We start from the raw sequence: 16,974 nt of genomic DNA, 5'->3' as shown, positions 1-16,974 counted from the left end.
TGGTGTAAAATAGTTAAAACGGTTTTGAAAAAGAAGAAACTTGGATGTCTCCATACTACATAATTTTAAGACTGATTGTAAGATAGTAGCCATGACAATATGTTTTTTGCAAAGAAAGATAGACAAATAGGTCATTGAGGCAGAGTAGAGAGTCCAGAAATAGACCCTGTATTTACCTGGTTAGCTTTTTACAACTTGCCAAGTTAATTCAACTCTATAGGAATAGATAGTCTTTTTAACAAATGGAGCTGGCACAATTGGACATCCAAATGCAGGGAAAAAAAAAAAAAAAAACAGCAGTAGCAACTTAACCCTGACACTACATACTAAAATTAACCCCAAAAAATTCACAAACCTAAGTGTAAGAGATGAAATTCTAGAATTTGTGCAAGAAAATCTTTGACTTGTACGTGAATATTCATTGCAGCTTTATTCATAATGGCCCCAAGCTGAAAATACCTCAAGTTGTCCATCAACTGATGAATGGATAAACAACTGTGGTACGACCATGCAATGCCATGCTACTTAGCAATAACAAGGAATAAACTACCAGTGCAGGTAACAATGAATGAATCTTGAAATATTATGCTAAATGAAAGGAGGCAGACACAAAAAGGAATCTATGTAATTTCATTTATATAATTTTCTGAAAAGTCTAAACTAGTTAATGAAATCAGATTAGTGGTTGCTAGGAGTTAGGGATAGGGGAGGGGATTGACCATAAACGGGAATACGAGGGAACATTTCACGGTTATGGAAATGTTCTTTATCTTGATTGTGGTGGTTCTTTCACAGGGGTATGCATTTGTCAAATCCCATTTCATCGAACTACACCCTTTTAGGATAAGGTCAAGCTGATTAGCTCGATTGATTGAGATGTATATATATATATATACACACACACACACACACACACATACATACACCCTTTCCTATCTGCTCTTATCCTACGTTTCTAGCCTTACAACTTTCCTTCCCTTATAAGCACCCATTTCTCATTTCATTGTGTGCCTATTATTTCCCAAGTGCTCTTCTAGCTCTTAAGGATAGGCTTGACATTAAAATGTTTTAAGCTCTTTAATGTAAGCAGCTTGAGACATTAATAAAATACCATCCCAAGAGGACAAATTAAGCAGTTGGATAGTAAGGCGAAAAGCTACCTTTAGGCAGAAGTGATTATTAAGTTAAACTAGAATGAAGCGTCGATGTTGTTTGCCACAGAACATGTAGAGCCTGTAGCAACATGGAGCTGGTTACCAATATGCTTGAAAATTAAGCCATTTCTTTTATTCATCCATCCTTCTTCTTCTCAGCTTCTACAAGTTGCTAAACTTCGTAGGAGTGTTTCTAATATTGTGTGCATAAAAGTCAACTACAGAGGGAGTTGAGGGGCTGATTAAATGTGTAAGTCCTGGGCTGAATCCCATAGATTTAGATTCTAACTCTGTAATGGAGTAGAACCCACAAATCTGCATTTTTAAAAACAAACAACATAGGTGATTCAAGAACTACATCTTGAGAGACAGTGCTGCAGAATCTTTTTCGCAGATTTCTGTCTTGTGTATCACCTTTTCCATTATCAACATTGGCAGTTTATGCTTTTATTCACTATTTCTTGTCTTGCTATTTTAATATCTTCTGCTAATAGGTTTTATCTTTTCTGTTCCCCATTCAAGTCTTTGCTAGACTTTCTTGCTAAAATCTATAATGAGTTCCCTGTGCTGCCCAATATACATGTTTAAAATCTGGCACTTAGAAGAATGCCTTTCAGTAGATATTAGTTTCTTTCCTTACCCTTTCTTTATTGAGTCCTGGAATAGAAATTGTTCCTCTCTGTTTATAAATACTTCATTTCCAGTCCATTCCTGCTCCATTGTTCACTGTAGAAAATTTTCGAAATAGACAAAATATGAAAAAAGTAAAAATTGTCAATAAGTCTACATTTAACTACAGTTAACATTTTGTTGCACTTAGTTCGTTTCATTCTATGTCTATTGTATAAATGTATATTTTACAAAATTGAGATGGATTATATTTAATGTTTCATAATCTGCCTTTTTCATTTGTAGTATTATAGCATGATCATTTTCTGTGTTATAAAATACTCTTGAAGTATAGTTTTAAAAGCCTGAACTATGATTTATTGGACCGCTTCCTTTTTGCTATTTGAGTTCCCCTCCATTCCTGATCTTTTACTGTAATATACTGGAGTGAACTTTGTTGAACCTCTGTGATTATTTTTCTTAATATAGATGCCTAGAGGTGCAATTCTACATGAGACAGCATACCCATTTTTGAAGTTTTAGGCATATTCTACCAAATTACTCTTTAGAGTAGTCTTACTAGTTTAAATTGCCATCAGTAGTGTACTAGTTTATTATTGCCAACAATTTATGATATTAAAAAAAAACCCTCAAAGACCTAAACATAAGAGCTCAAACTCTAAAACTCTTATAACAAAATATAAGGGAGAAGCTTCATGACATTGGTTTGGCAATGATTTCTTGTATGTGATACCAAAACACGGGAAGGAAAGGGAAAAGTAAGTGAACTGGACTTCATCAAAAGTAAAAATTTGTATGCATAAAGGATTCTACCTACAGAATGAGAAGGCAACCTACAGAATGGTAGAAAATACTTGCAAATCATATCTCTGATAAGGGTTTAGTATCCAGAATATATAAAATATATAAAGAACTACAACTCACCAACAAAAAAATTCACAAACAATCCAATTGAAATTGTTCCCACCACAAAAAAGAAATAATTGTGACCTGATAGAGTTGTTAAAATGGTAATCAAATTCCAGTATATAAATATGTCAAATTAACACTTTATACTTATACAATGTTATAGGTCAATTATATCTCAGTAAAAAATAATTTAAAAAAAACGGGCAAAGGTGAGAGTAAACATTCCTGTTGTGTTCCTGACCTTAGGGGAAAAGCTCTCAGTTTTTTCCTGCTGAGGATGATATTCACTGTGGGTTTTCGTAAATGACTTTTATTATATTCAGATATGTTCCTTCTATCCCTATACCGAAGAGAGTTTTTGTGAGGAAAGAATGCTGTATTTTGTCAAATGCTTTTTCTGCATCTATTGAGAGGATCATATGGGTTTTGTCTTTTCTTTTGTTAATGTGGTATATCACATTGATTGATTTGTGGATGTTGAACCACCCTTGCAACCCAAGAATAAATCCCACTTGGTTGTGGTGAATAATCCTTTTGATGTACTGTTGGATCCTGTTAGCTACTATCTCCCCATTGTTGTTCAACATAGTCCTGGATGTCTTAACCTCAGCAGTCAGACAACAAAAAGAAATAAAAGGCATCCAAATCAGCAAAGAAGTCATCAAACTTTCACTCTTCACCGTTGACATGATACTCCATGTAGAAAACCCAAAGACTCCATCCCAAACTTGCTAGAACTGATACAGGAATTCAGCAAAGTCTCAGGATATAAAATCAATGTACAGAAGTTAGCTGGATTTGTACACACTAACAATGAAGCAGCAGAAAGAGAAATCAAGGAATCGATCCCATTTACAATTGCACCAAAAACCATGAAATACCTAGGAATTAACCTAACCAAGGAGGTAAAGGATCTGTACTCTAGAAGCTATAGAAAACTAATTGAGGAAGACAGAAATGGAAAAACATGCTCATGGATTGGAAAAACAAATGTTCTTGTTAAAATGTGTATGCTACCCAAAGCAATCTACACATTCAATGCAATACTTCTCAAAATACCATCAGTATTTTTTATAGAACTGGAACAAACAATCCTTAAATTTGTATGGAGCCAGAAAAGACCCTGAATAGCCAAAGGAAAGTTGAAAAAGAAAAACAAAGCTGGAGGCCTCACAATTCCAGACTTGAAGCTGTATTACAAAGCTGTAATCATCAAGACAGTATGGTACTGGCACAAAAACAGATACATAGATCAATGGAACAGATGGCCCAAGAAATGGACCCTCAACTCTATGGTCAACTAATCTTTGACAAAGCAGGAAGGAATATCCAATGGAAAAAAGTCTCTTCAATAAATGGTGCTGGGAAATTGGACAGCAACATGCGAAAGAATGAAACTGGACCACTTACACCATACACAAAAATAAAGTCAAAATGGATGAAAGACCTAAATATGAGACAGGAATCCTTCATAACCCTAGAGGAGATTGCAGGCTGCAACCTCTTTGACCTTGGACACAGCAACTTCTGGCTAGACACATCTCCAAAGGCAAGAGAAACAAAAGCAACAATGAACTATTGGGACCTCATCAAGATAAAAAGTGTTTGCACAGCAAAGAAATAGTTGACAAAACTAAAGGACAATCTACAGAATGGCAGAAGATATGTGCAAATGTCTTATCAGATAAAGGGCTAGTATCCAGAATCTATAAAGAACTTATCAAACTCAACACCCCCCCAAAAAAATCCAGTCAAGAAATGGGCAGAAGACATGAACAGACACTTTTCCAAACAAGACATTCAGATGGCCAACCGACACATGAAAAAATGCTCCACATCACTTGGCATCAGGGAAATACAAATCAAAACACACTGAGATACCACTTCATGCCTGTCAGAATGGCCAAAATGAACAGCTCAGTAAACAACAGATGTTGGTGAGGTTGCGGGGAAAGGGAAACACTTTTAACACTGTTGGTGGGAATGGAAACTGGTGCAGCCACACTGGAAAACAATATGGAAGTTCCTCAAGAAGTTAAAAATAGAGCTACCCAATGACCCAGGGATTGCACTACTAGGTATTTATCCAAAGGATACAAATGTAGTGATTTGAAGGGGCACATGCACCCCAGTGTTTATAGTAGCAGTGTCTATCATAGCCAAGCTATGGTAAGAGCCCAGCTGTCCATCAACAGATGAATGGATAATGAAGAAGTAGTGTGTGTGTGTGTGTGTGTGTGTGTGTGTGTGTACACAATGGAATATTACTCAGCCATCAAAAGAATGAAATCTTGTGATTTGCAATGATGTGGATGGAACTAGAGGATATTATGCTAATCAATAAGTCAGTCTGAGAAAGACAAAATACCATATGCATTCACTCATATGTAGAATTTAAGAAACAAAACAGATGAACATAGGGGAAGGGAAGGCAAAATAAAATAAGATGAAAACAGAGAGGGAGGCAAACCATAAGAGACTCTTAACTACAGGAGACAAATGGAGGGTTTCTGGAGGGTAGGTGGATGGGGGGATGGGGTAATTGGGTGATGGGCATTAAGGAGGGCACTTGATGTAGTGAGCACTGGGTGTTGTATGCAGCTGATGAATCACTAAATTCTACCCCCGAAACTAATAATATAGTATATGTTAACTAGATTGAATTTAAATAAAAATTTAATTAAAAAATTAAATAAATAAATAAAAATGAAACAAAACAAATGAGCAAAGGACTTGAGTAGATATTTCTCCCAAGAAGATATACAGATGGCCAATAAGTACATGAAAATATGTTGAACATTATGAATCATTAGGGAAGGAAATGCAAATCAAACCAAAATTAGATACCATTTCACACCCAAGATTACTATTATCAAAACAACAGGAAGTAACAAGAGTTGGTAAAGATATGGAGAATTTGGAACCCACATTCACTGCTGGAGGGAGTATAAAATGGTGCAACCATTGGGGACACATATGGCAGTTCCTTGAAAAATCAAACACAGAATTACCATATAATCCATCAATCCCATTTCTGAATATATACCCCAAAGAATTGAAAGCAGGGACATTTACAGAAGAATAGAACAAGAAGAAGCATTGCAGGGTGCCTGGGTGGCTTAGTTGGTTAGGCATCCAACCCTTGATTTTGGCTCGGGTCATGATCTTGGGGTTGTGGGATTGAGCCCTGCAATGGGGCTCCATGCTCAATGGGGAGTCTGCTTGAGATTCTCTCCCTCTCCCTCTCCCTGTGGCCCTCTCCCTGCTTACATGTGCGTGCTCACTCGCTCTCATGCTCTCTCTCTCAAATAAATCTTAAAAAAAAAAAAAGAGAAAAGCATCCCTAGGGACCATTGGCTGATAAATGGATAGGCAAAATGTGGTATATACATACAATAGAATATTCAGCCTTTAAAAGGAATGAAATTCTGCCATATGCTACAACGTGGATGGCAAATGAAGATACGCTACATAAGCCAGACACAAAAAGACAAATATATATTATTCCACTTATAATACTGATAATAGTCAAATTCTAGCAAGTAGAATAGTAGTTACGAGGGATTGGGGAAGGTTGGAATAGGGAGTTATTGTTTATTGGGTACAGAGTCATAGTGTGGGGTGATGAGTACATTCTGGAGATGGATAGTGGTGAGTTGTACAGTGTGAACATACTTAATGCCACTGAACTGCACACTTTAGAATGGTTAGAGTGGTGCATTTTATGGTATGTATATTTTACCACAATAAAGAAAAGAAAAAAAAAAAGCTTTGCCAGATTGGAAATAAATGATATCTTTTGTTTTCAATTCACTTTTCTTTCACCACTAATGAGTTAATACTTCAGTGGGCTTATTGGCTCTTTTATATGTGAGTTTATATGTTGCTACTGGCTTAAAAATTTTAATTTATAAGGCCTTTTTATATGAATGAGATTATCCTTTTATTCATTACCTGTTTTGCAAGTATTTTCCCAATTTACATTTTTATTTTATTGTGCTTTTGGAGAGAAGGAAGTTTTTTATTTTGAAAATGTTGAACTTCCTTCATAGTTTTTCCCTTTATATTGGTAATTAGGAAGCCCTTCCCATCCTGACTTATTATTCAGTTTTTGTATTCTTCTGAGTCAATCTTAATGCCTTACACTTTGTAGATATAACATGGAAATGAGGTTTTAGATCTGGAAGAGCCCTTAAAGGCCATTTAGTCTAGCTGCTTTATATTATAGAAACAAAAACTTAAAACTCAGGGAGGCTGCCCTGCCATGGTCCCATAGTAGTTAGTAGACCCCAGAATAGATAGTGAATGTCTTTTGATGTTCAGCCCAGTCTGTTTCCACTAAACTTAAAACAATTTTCTTGTATGGATGGCATACACAAAGTGTCTTTATTTGGGCAAAGGCTCTATAGTACAAGAAGCAAAGATGTAAATAGCAACCACACTCACAAAACTATGATTATCTTTATTCAACAGTATGCTTCATAAATGACTAGAACTTTTGCTCCCTAAAAACTTACTTTACATACTTCCCTTACCTATTAATTATAATCTTCAGGTTTCTTTCAATGTTCAGGGGAACATTGATGTTTGGGGGAAATAAAGACTTACGCCATTTAATCTCACAAACACAACATTAGCTTTTATAGTAGTCTGCAAGAGTGTTTATATGCATTGTTGGATGTACTCTCAGGCTCCTGTAGGACCCCGTGACACACTATAAATAACCTTTTTCTGGAATCCTTTTGTCTCTGAACCCCTAAATATTCACATATTTATGATTCTTTTGATAATTATATGTGTTATGTTAATGATCTTTTTGTTCAGATTTATATGTTTGAGCAGCAAGTTTGCAGGGGCTGCGTCCTTGAATCTGTGAGATTAGAATGTGGTATAGAGGGTGAAGCAGTAGAGCATTGCCTTGTAATCTTTGCCATTAAAAGTCCTACTTATTCTTGGGTAAGTCTTATTTCAGAGCAGTTTTAAACAGCCTCTCAGATGGGTCCTGTCTAGCCTTACAAGTCCAATGTGCTGCTTCTTATACAGAATCTGAATTGGATTTTTCTCAGAAATAGCTTTCATAGTTCAAACAAGTATTGTAGGGACTAGTAGCTTACAATGTTTGAAATAAGGAAATGATTGGAAGCACTGAAAGATTTCTGACTTATAAACATGTTAGTGGAATAAAGGGGGAGGAAATTCACTTTTGAGGATTGTGCTTCAGAAAAATCCATGATACATTATCACACATTTTGTTTCTTCTAGGTGACAGGTTTAATTTCCTTATTGTGTCTGCTGAAATAGGCTATCATTTTTCTTTTGGGGGCAGTTTTAATTTTTTGGCGCCACCTTGTGCTGTCATTTTTTAATTAAAAAAATGGCAACAGGTGGCAACAGGCATCATTAATATGAAGTGTATTCATAGCTTTTTTTTTTTAAATTAATGTGGAATTTGAGGCCCAGAGAGAGCCTATAATTTGCCTTAATAATAGTTACCTAGTGATCGAACTGGGATAATGCATTTTATCCTAGTGATCCTAGAATTGCAACAATGTGCTGTATTCTGCTTGGAAGTTGTTAATACAGTCCCATATCCAATTTTTACTACATATTTTCCTCTGAGAGGAATTAATTGGAATATATTAATAGCCATTGGCTTTATATTGATAGAATCCTCTTTTTCTTCCCCCCACATTTAGTTGCCTTTACAAACTATAAAAGTTTAAAAGTACATATTCCTTCCAAGTGACTTGAAAGAAGGTAGCAAATTCTATAGACAATGTATTTGTTAAAACTTGGGAATTGAAAGGAAGATTAAAACAGCTATATAAAATGTCTGTTTCTTAGGCATTTAAATGGCAGATAAACTTTATAAATCTGTTTTCAGTTTATTGTAGTGTAGCAGACTAAGTGACCTCTTGCCAATTATTTCTCTGTTGGGCAGGCCAAAATCTGTTTAGACTAACTGCTGACTATGGTTTGAGGTAGTCTTTTTTTTCTTTCCTTTTTCTTTGTAGCTTTTTCGTCACAGAAACTGGAAAACTAGAGAAATATTACTGTTAAGCAAAATGGAGTGCCTGGGTGGCTCAGTCATTTGAGTGTCCGACTCTTGATTTTGGCTCAGGTCATGATATTAGGGTCCTGGAATTAAGCCCCGCATTAGGCTCAGCACTCAGCAGGGAGTCTGCTTGAGGATATTTTCCTTCTCCTACTGCTCCGCACCCCAACCATGTTCTCTGTCTCTCTCTCAAATAAATATTTTTCCTTTTAAAAGGTGTTTTTTTTTTTAAGATCTTATTTATGAGAGAAACAGAGAGAAAGCATGAGCAGGGGGAGGGGCAGAGGGAGAAGCAGGCTCCCTACTGAGCAGGGAACCTGATATGGAACTTGGTCCCAGGAACCCGGGATCATGACCTGAGCTGAAGGCAGATGCTTAACTGACTGAGCCACCCAGGCACCCCTCAGATAAATCTTTAAATTAAAAAAAAGCAAAGATAATTATACTCAGAGCAATATTTGTAATATCCTTATTAATGTATAGTATAAATTGATAGATGAAATAATTTATGGTTCATGTTAAATAAAACCATATGAATATAAAACATCATAATTTCCAACATTACACATTATCGTGTAAAATAGAATTCATGTGCCTAACAATAGCTGAATATGCTTTTATGAGCTACATCTCTGATTGGTTAATTTTTGTGAAACTTTTTCAAACCTGGGAAAACATTGGGATTTTTGTTGGCAGTAACTTTGAGAAATAAAAATTATAAGAATTTCTGTTTCTGCCCCTAATGGAATAACTGGTGTGGTGCCTGCTGAAAGCACCCATAACACTGGACAAAATACATGAAACAACTATCTTTAGGTATTGGACAACAGGCAACATAATAGACCCATGATCCCTGAGAAAAGGGAAGCAAACAGGTAAGCTCAATAGTTTTCCTCTGATTTCTGCTTGGAGGAAATTTCTAGACTGTTTTTTACAGGAAGGGAACCCAAGCAGAACCTAATAGTGTTGTTGAGATGAAAAAAAAGAGCTCGGAGATCCATGATGCTGAGATGACTGGAATGTTCTGGGCAGAATACTAGAGAAAAGAGAGCTACATGCAGAAAAACTCCAGAAGTCTGGATTGTGATCCCCTCAAATCTTTGGCTGAGTAGTAATCTGCACATCATAGGCTAACTTGAAGAATTCCTTGAGCTCACAGGTAGAGTTAGAGACTATTAAATTCCTTCCAGGCAGAGGAAGGAGACTCTGTAGAACATATAGGACAGTAGAGACTCCAGAGGAATATTTTCTGTTAATTAAAACTGAGAAATTTAAAAAATATTAATTAGTAAATAACAAAATAGAACTCATTACATGTTGACATAAACAAGAGTTTTCATGAAAAAGAATTACTTTTACAAAATAAAAAGATAGTGAGAAAGGGGGCATTGTTTTACATTTTTTGCGAACTATTCAATGTCTGTCTATTGTAGAAGGCAGCTAGATTCTTAGATCTGCTACTTTATTCATTCTGTAGCAGTATGTTATTTCTGTTGAAGTATGTGAAGAAATGGTGTCACCAACGGATATATAATTGGAGAAAGGAGGAGTATTGTAATAGCCTTTTCAGATAATATTCTTATAGTTTTATTTGATATTCTTATTTGATACTACAACCAAACCTTGGTAAGTGATAATTTCTTAAAGGTTATTGGCAATGTAAAATCTGAAACCACATCAGCAGAATTTTGGTATTGTTATATTAAAATTCACTGGAATATTCAGCGTCAGTGTATGATTTTCTGATATCTGTGAAATAGTTATTTGGGTTTATCTTTGTGTGTGGTGTAAGAGAATGATCCAGTTTCATTCTTCTGCATGGGCTGCCCGATTGTCCCAGCACCCTTTATCGAAGAGACTTTTTTTCCATTGGATATTCTTTCCTGATTTGTCGAAGATTAGTTGACCATAGAGTTGAGAGTCCATTTCTGGGTTTTCTGTTCTGTTCCATTGATCTGTGTGTCTGTTTTTGTGCCAATACCATGCTGTCTTGATGTTTGCAGCTTTGTAATATAGCTTGAAGTCAGGCATTGTGATGCCCCCAGCTTTGGTTTTCTTTTTCTTCCCTTTGGCTTTTCGGGATCTCTTCTGGTTCCATATAAATTTTAGGATTGTTTGTTCCAGCTCTGTGAAAAATGTCAGTGGTATTTTGATAGGGATTGCACTGAATGTGTAGATTGCTCTGGGCAGCATACACATTTTCACAATGTTTATTCTTTCAATGCATGAGCATGGAGTGGTTTTCCATCTCTTTGTGTCTTCCTCAATTTCTTTCATAAGTGTTCTGTAGTTTTTAGAGTACAGATCCTTTACCTCTTTGGTACCTAGGTTTATTCCTAGGTATCTTACGGTTTTTGGTGCAGTTGTAAATGGGATCGATTCCTTGATTTCTCTTTCTTCAGTGACATTGTTAGTGTATAGAAATGCAACTGATTTCTGTGCATTGATTTTGTATCCTGCCACGTTGCTGAATTGCTGTATGAGTTCTAGTAATTTGGGGGTGGAGTCTCTTGGGTTTTCCACATAAAGTATCATGTCATCTGGGAAGAGTGAGAGTTTGACTTCTTCTTTGCCTATTTGAATACTTTTTATTTCTTTTTGTTTTCTGATTGCTGAGACTAGGACTTCTAGTACTGTGTTGAACAACAGTGGTGAGAGTGGGCATCCCTGTCATGTTCCTGACCTTAAGGGAAAAGCTCTGTTTTTTCCCTAGTGAGAATGATACTCGCTGTGGGCTTTTCATAGATGGCTTTTATGATATTGAGATATGTTCCCTCTATCCCTATGCTTTGAAGAGTTTTAAGGAAAGGATGCTATATTTTGTCAAATGCTTTTTTTGTGTCAATTGAGAGGATTGTATGGTTCTTGTCTCTTCTTTCGTTAATGTGATATATCACACTGATTGATTTGTGAATGTTGAACCATGCTTGCATCCCAGGAATAAACGCCACCTGGTCGTGGTGAATAATCCTTTTAATGTACTGTTGGATTCTATTGGCTAGGATCTTGTTGAGTATTTTGGCATCCATGAAAATCCTAGAGGAGAACATAGACAGTAACCTCTTCGACATTGGCCGCAGTGACCTCTTTCAAGACAGGTCTCTAAAGGCAAGGGAAACAAAAGCAAAAATCAACTTTTGGGACTTCATCAAGATAAAAAGCTTTGCACAGCAAAGGAAGCAGTCAACGAAACTAAGAGACAATCCACGGAATGGGAGAAGATATTTGCAAATGACCGTACAGATCTAGGGTTGGTGTCCAAGATCTATAAAGAACTTCTCAAACTCAACACCCAAAAAACAAATAATCCAGTCAATAAGTGGGCAGAAGACATGAACAGACACTTCTCCAAAGAAGACATACAAATGGCTAACAGGCACATGAAGAAATGTTCAATATCACTAGCCATCAGGGAAATAGAAATCACCTTATACCAGTTAAAATGGCAAAAATTAACAAGACAGAAAACAACAGGTATTGGCGGGGATGTGGAGAAAGGGGAACCCTCTTACACTCTTGGTGGGAATGCAAGCTGGTACAGCCACTCTGGAAAACAGTATAGAGGTTCCTCAAGACGTTAAAAATAGAGCTACCATACAACCCAGCAATTGCACTACTAGATATTTACCCCAAAGATATAGACGTAGTGAAAAGAAGGGGCACCTGCATCCCAATGTTCGTAGCAGCAACGTCCACAATAGCCAAACTGTGGAAGGAGCCGAGATGTCCTTCAACAGATGAATAGATAAAGAAGATGTGGTTCATATAGTCAATGGAATATTATTCAGCCATCAGAAAGGAGGAATACCGACCATTTGCATCGACATGGATGGAACTGGAGGGGATAATGCTGAGTGAAATAAGTCGAGCAGAGAAAGACAATTACAGCTTCACTCATATGTGGAATGTAATAGTGCAGAGGACCATAGGGGAAGGCAGGGAAAACTGAATGGGAAGAAATCAGAGGGAGAGACAAACCATGAGAGATCCTGGACTCTGGGAACCAAACTGATTGGGTTACAGAAGGGAGGGGGTGGGAGGTGGGGTAACCAGGTGATAAAAAAACAAAATGTAAATAATGTTCACCAAAAAAATAAATTAAAAAGTCAATAAATAAAATAAAAATATAAAAAAATAAAAATAATGCCACAATGAGTAAAAAAAAATAGTTGTTTGGAAAATACTGGTTCACTTTGTTAGATCAACCAAATATTGATGCATGGCATTATATGGTATCAGTAAATCACATTTGTTAATATCACTGATCTCACAAAAAGTATTTTAAGGAGAAGTTGTAAAGCTCATAATGACATATACAAATTTTTTAAAAATTTGGAATTTAGTTTGACGGCTCAAATTTTGTCATTGACAAAAAGTTATCATTTGTTTCCCTTCAATTGACAGGCTTACTTTGTTCCTTTTTAAGAAAATGTCAAGTCTGAATAACATAGCATGACATCATTTGCTCAGGGAAAAATTCTGTTCTTTAAAAAAGAGTTCATCTCACACATAAACATGTCCTTTTTCTCAGAACAGCGATTGTACTTTAGTATGTAGCAGAAATGCCTTATGGGTACTTCCAGTTTCATCACACATATTAAAAGCACCAGGATTTAATACAAATAATAATTTTTGTTACATCATCGCTTTTTTCTTTAATACAAATATTTTATGTTGAAGGATACAATACAGTGACTATTAGTTCAGCTTAGCACCACTACCTTTTTTTTTATTATTATTTATTTATTTGAGAGCGAGCGGGAGTGGGGGGAAGGGGCAGATGGAGAGGGACAGAGTGTCTTAAGCAGACAGGGCTGAGCGTGGAGCCCAACGTGGGGCTCCATCTCATGACCTTGAGATCATGACCTGAACTGAAACCGAGAGTTGGACATTTAACTGACAACACCACCCAGGCGCCACTACTTTTTTCCTTTTTTTAAAAGATTTTATTTATTTATTTAGAGTCCAAGCCAAGGAAGAGGGAGAGAAAGAATCTCAAGCAGACTCCACATTGTGTGAGGAGTTTGACATACCCTGAAATCATGACCTGAGCCAAAATCAGGTGTCTCATACTTAACCGACTGAGTCACCCAGGCTCTCATTAGCACCACTACTTTGATTTGTGATAAAGTACCAGCAGTTTTACTTAGCATTACTTTTGTACAGTCTCAAGAAATCCCAGGAATCTGTGAACCGTACTTTTGAGAATTGCTGCTTTAGAGCCATCCTAAAAAGTGTTGTAAAGGAGTCTAAAAAGGATCAACCTCATATGTGTGAAAACTAAGGGCCTGTCAGAATAAACTTCTATGCTCTTTAAAGGCAAACCACTAAATGTAGACACTCATTAATGTAATTTTCATGATGAATGGTATTTAGTTGAAAACTAGTAGACATGAGAAGTAGCCAAATGTGACTCATAACCTGAAGAAAAATTTGAAAATAAAAGTACATCGGTGGCAAAAATAATGGAATTAGGAAAAGAAGATTTAAAAACAGTTATTAAACTATTCTTAAGAGTTTAAAGGAAATCAAGAATGCAATGAGGAAAGAAATGAAAAATACTGAAAATTAACCAAATGGAAATTCTAGAGTTAAAGTATAACATCTGCAAAAAAAAAAAAAAAAAAAAAAAAAAAAAAATACCCAAAAGGAGTTAAGAAGTTAGGTGCTGTTGAAGAAAAGATCAATGAATTTGAGGACATAGTAATAAAAACAATGCAAAGTGAAGTACACACAGCAAATATATTTTGTATTTGCATTTTTGCTGTGTGTAGGAGTATGGGTGGATAGTGGAATGGAGCCTGAGTGACCTTTGGGAGATACAGAGAGTGGTCTAATCTATGTGTGATTAAAGTTCCTGAACTAGAGGGGCTAGTTAGAAAGGGGGAAATTTTAAAGAAAGAACAGCAGAAAACCACCCAAGTTTTATGAGAGATATAAACAGCTTAGTAACTCCAACAGGAGTAACTCAAAGGAAACCATATCAAGGTACATCATAATAAAATTGCTGAAAATCAGTAGGACAAAAAATTTGAAAGTAGAGGTGAGAAAACAAAGACACATTGCACATAGGGAAACATTTAAAAATAATGATTATGGACATTTTATCAGAAGCGGTGCAAGCCAAGAGATAATCAGTGATATTTTTAAGTGCTACAGTAATAAAATGTTAACTTAGATTGCTATATCCAACAAAAGTATATTTCAGAAATGAAGACTAAATAAAGGTATTTTTCACACAAACAGAAGCTATAAGAAGTGTTAAGGGAAGTTCCTTAGGCTAAAAGGAAGTGATAACAGATGGAAAATTAGATCAACACAATTAAATGAAGAGCATCAGAAACTGTAAATATTTGGGTACATACGAGAAATTTTTTTATTTTTAATTTTTTAAAAAGATTGAAATTTGAAAAGTGAAAGTAATTGCCGTATATTGTGGTGTTTATGAATTATGGAGAAGGAAATGTATGAAAACACAAAAAATAGGAAAGGAGAATAAAGTATACTATTGTAGGACAAGTCCTATATTATTTGAAGGCAGACTGTGTTAAGTTAAAAATGCATATTGGGGTGCCTGGGTGACTCAGTCGGTTAAGTGTCTGACTCTTGATTTCAGCTCAGCTCTTTTTTTTTTTTTCAAACCAGGCTGTTTTTATTGTGAATTATAAACTGTAAAATTCATTTTAAGGCATAGCTTTTTAAAATCTGTATTAATTCATCTGAAAATTCACAAGATTTTAAACTGCTTTAATGATCGTTAAGTTACAGGCTATAACTTGCAATCTCTGATTTTAGTGCAAACAATAATTCAGCTCACCTCTTGATCTCAAGGTCATGAGTTCAAGCCCTGTGTTGGGCTCCCCACCGGGCATGGAACCTACTTAAAAAATAAATAAAAATGCAAATTGTAAACCCAAGAGCAATCACTCAAACAGTGAAATGCAGATTATAGTTAAGCTAAGGGTTGAAATGAAATTGAATACCTAAAAATAATAAATTTAAATGAAGGTAGAAAGAGATAATAAAATAAAAAATAAGAACGAATATAGAACAATAAGACCATAGCTACAATTAATATGAATTATCTCACATTCCTTTCTTTTTTCTTTTTTTATATTTTATTTATGTATGTATGTATTTATTTTAGAGCATGCGTATGTGCGCATGCATCTGGGGCGGGGTTAAAGGGGAGGGAGAGGAAGAGGGAAAACTCCCAAGCAGACTCTGCACCAAGCTGGAAGCCTGATGCAGCTCCATCCCTTAACCGTGAGATCATGACCAGAGCAGAAACCAAGAGTCAGAAGCTCAACTGACTGAGCCACTTAGGCGCCCCTGTCTCACATTCTTATTAGGAGGTAGAGATTGTGAGACTGGATAAAAAAAGAAAACCAAATATATATGTACAAGAAACCCACTTTAAATACAAAGTATAATATTAAAATACATATAGGAAAAGACTAATCAGGATATGAAATGTTATGTTAGTAACTTGTTATTGTATTATGTTAATAGTAAATGAAGTAGACTTCTGGACAAGGAATTTTATTAAGGCCAATGGAAACATTTTGTGACGAAAATGGCAATTCATCACAGTCATCACAAAGACATAGTATCATAAATGTGCACATGTCTAATAACAGAGTTTGAAAGTATATGAAGCAAAACGTGATAGAACTGAAATGAGAAATGGACAAATCCGCAGTGGTAATTGGGGATTACAGCACTCCTTTCTCATAGTAATGTTCAGAATAACAGCAAATATGAACAAAATATCAACCAGTTTGACCTATTTGAAGTGTGTAGACTCATAATCACAGTAAAATACATATTCTTTGCATGTGCAGATGGCACATTCATTAAGGCAGAAAATATACTCAACCATAAAACAAGTCACTAAGAGTTGAAAAATCATGTGAGGTGTATTCTCTGACAATAGTGGAATTAATAGAAATCAAGTGTCTGGAAAATCCTGATGTATTTGGAAATTAAACAACATATTTCTAAATAAACCGTAGGTCAAAGAATGAATCACAAAAGAAGTCAGAAAATATTTTGAACTAAATTAAGATGGAAACGTAGCATACCAACATTTGTTTGATGCTGACAGAGTGGTATTGAGATGGAAATTTATGGTTCAAATGCTTAATTACAGAATAACGTTCTAAAAGCAATGATCAGCCCTCCTATTAAGAAATAGGAAAAGTGTCCCCTCCCCTCCTTCCACTT

The 16,974-nt window shown here is 35.7% G+C and overlaps 1 protein-coding gene and 1 long non-coding RNA gene across 4 annotated transcripts in view; both read left to right on the top strand.

The window, feature by feature from the left end:
- Nucleotides 1-15,389, top strand: part of LOC148109134 (uncharacterized) — a 31,079-nt gene extending 15,690 nt beyond the window's left edge. Inside the window, exon 2 of the long non-coding RNA XR_015726238.1 lies at nt 428-15,389. This is a non-coding gene — a long non-coding RNA (uncharacterized LOC148109134). The remainder of the gene's footprint in view (nt 1-427) is intronic.
- The window catches only part of FAF1 (Fas associated factor 1), a 483,547-nt gene that overhangs the window by 166,113 nt on the left and 300,460 nt on the right, over nt 1-16,974 (top strand). The window lies entirely within an intron of this gene.

Source organism: Ursus americanus, chromosome 12 (genome assembly GCF_024610735.1).
Source record: "Ursus americanus isolate L20-20 chromosome 12, mUrsAme1.1.p, whole genome shotgun sequence".
Classification (NCBI taxonomy): Eukaryota; Metazoa; Chordata; class Mammalia; order Carnivora; family Ursidae; genus Ursus; species Ursus americanus.
Note: the sequence above shows the minus strand (reverse complement) of the source record. Positions and strands in the feature narration are given on the sequence as shown.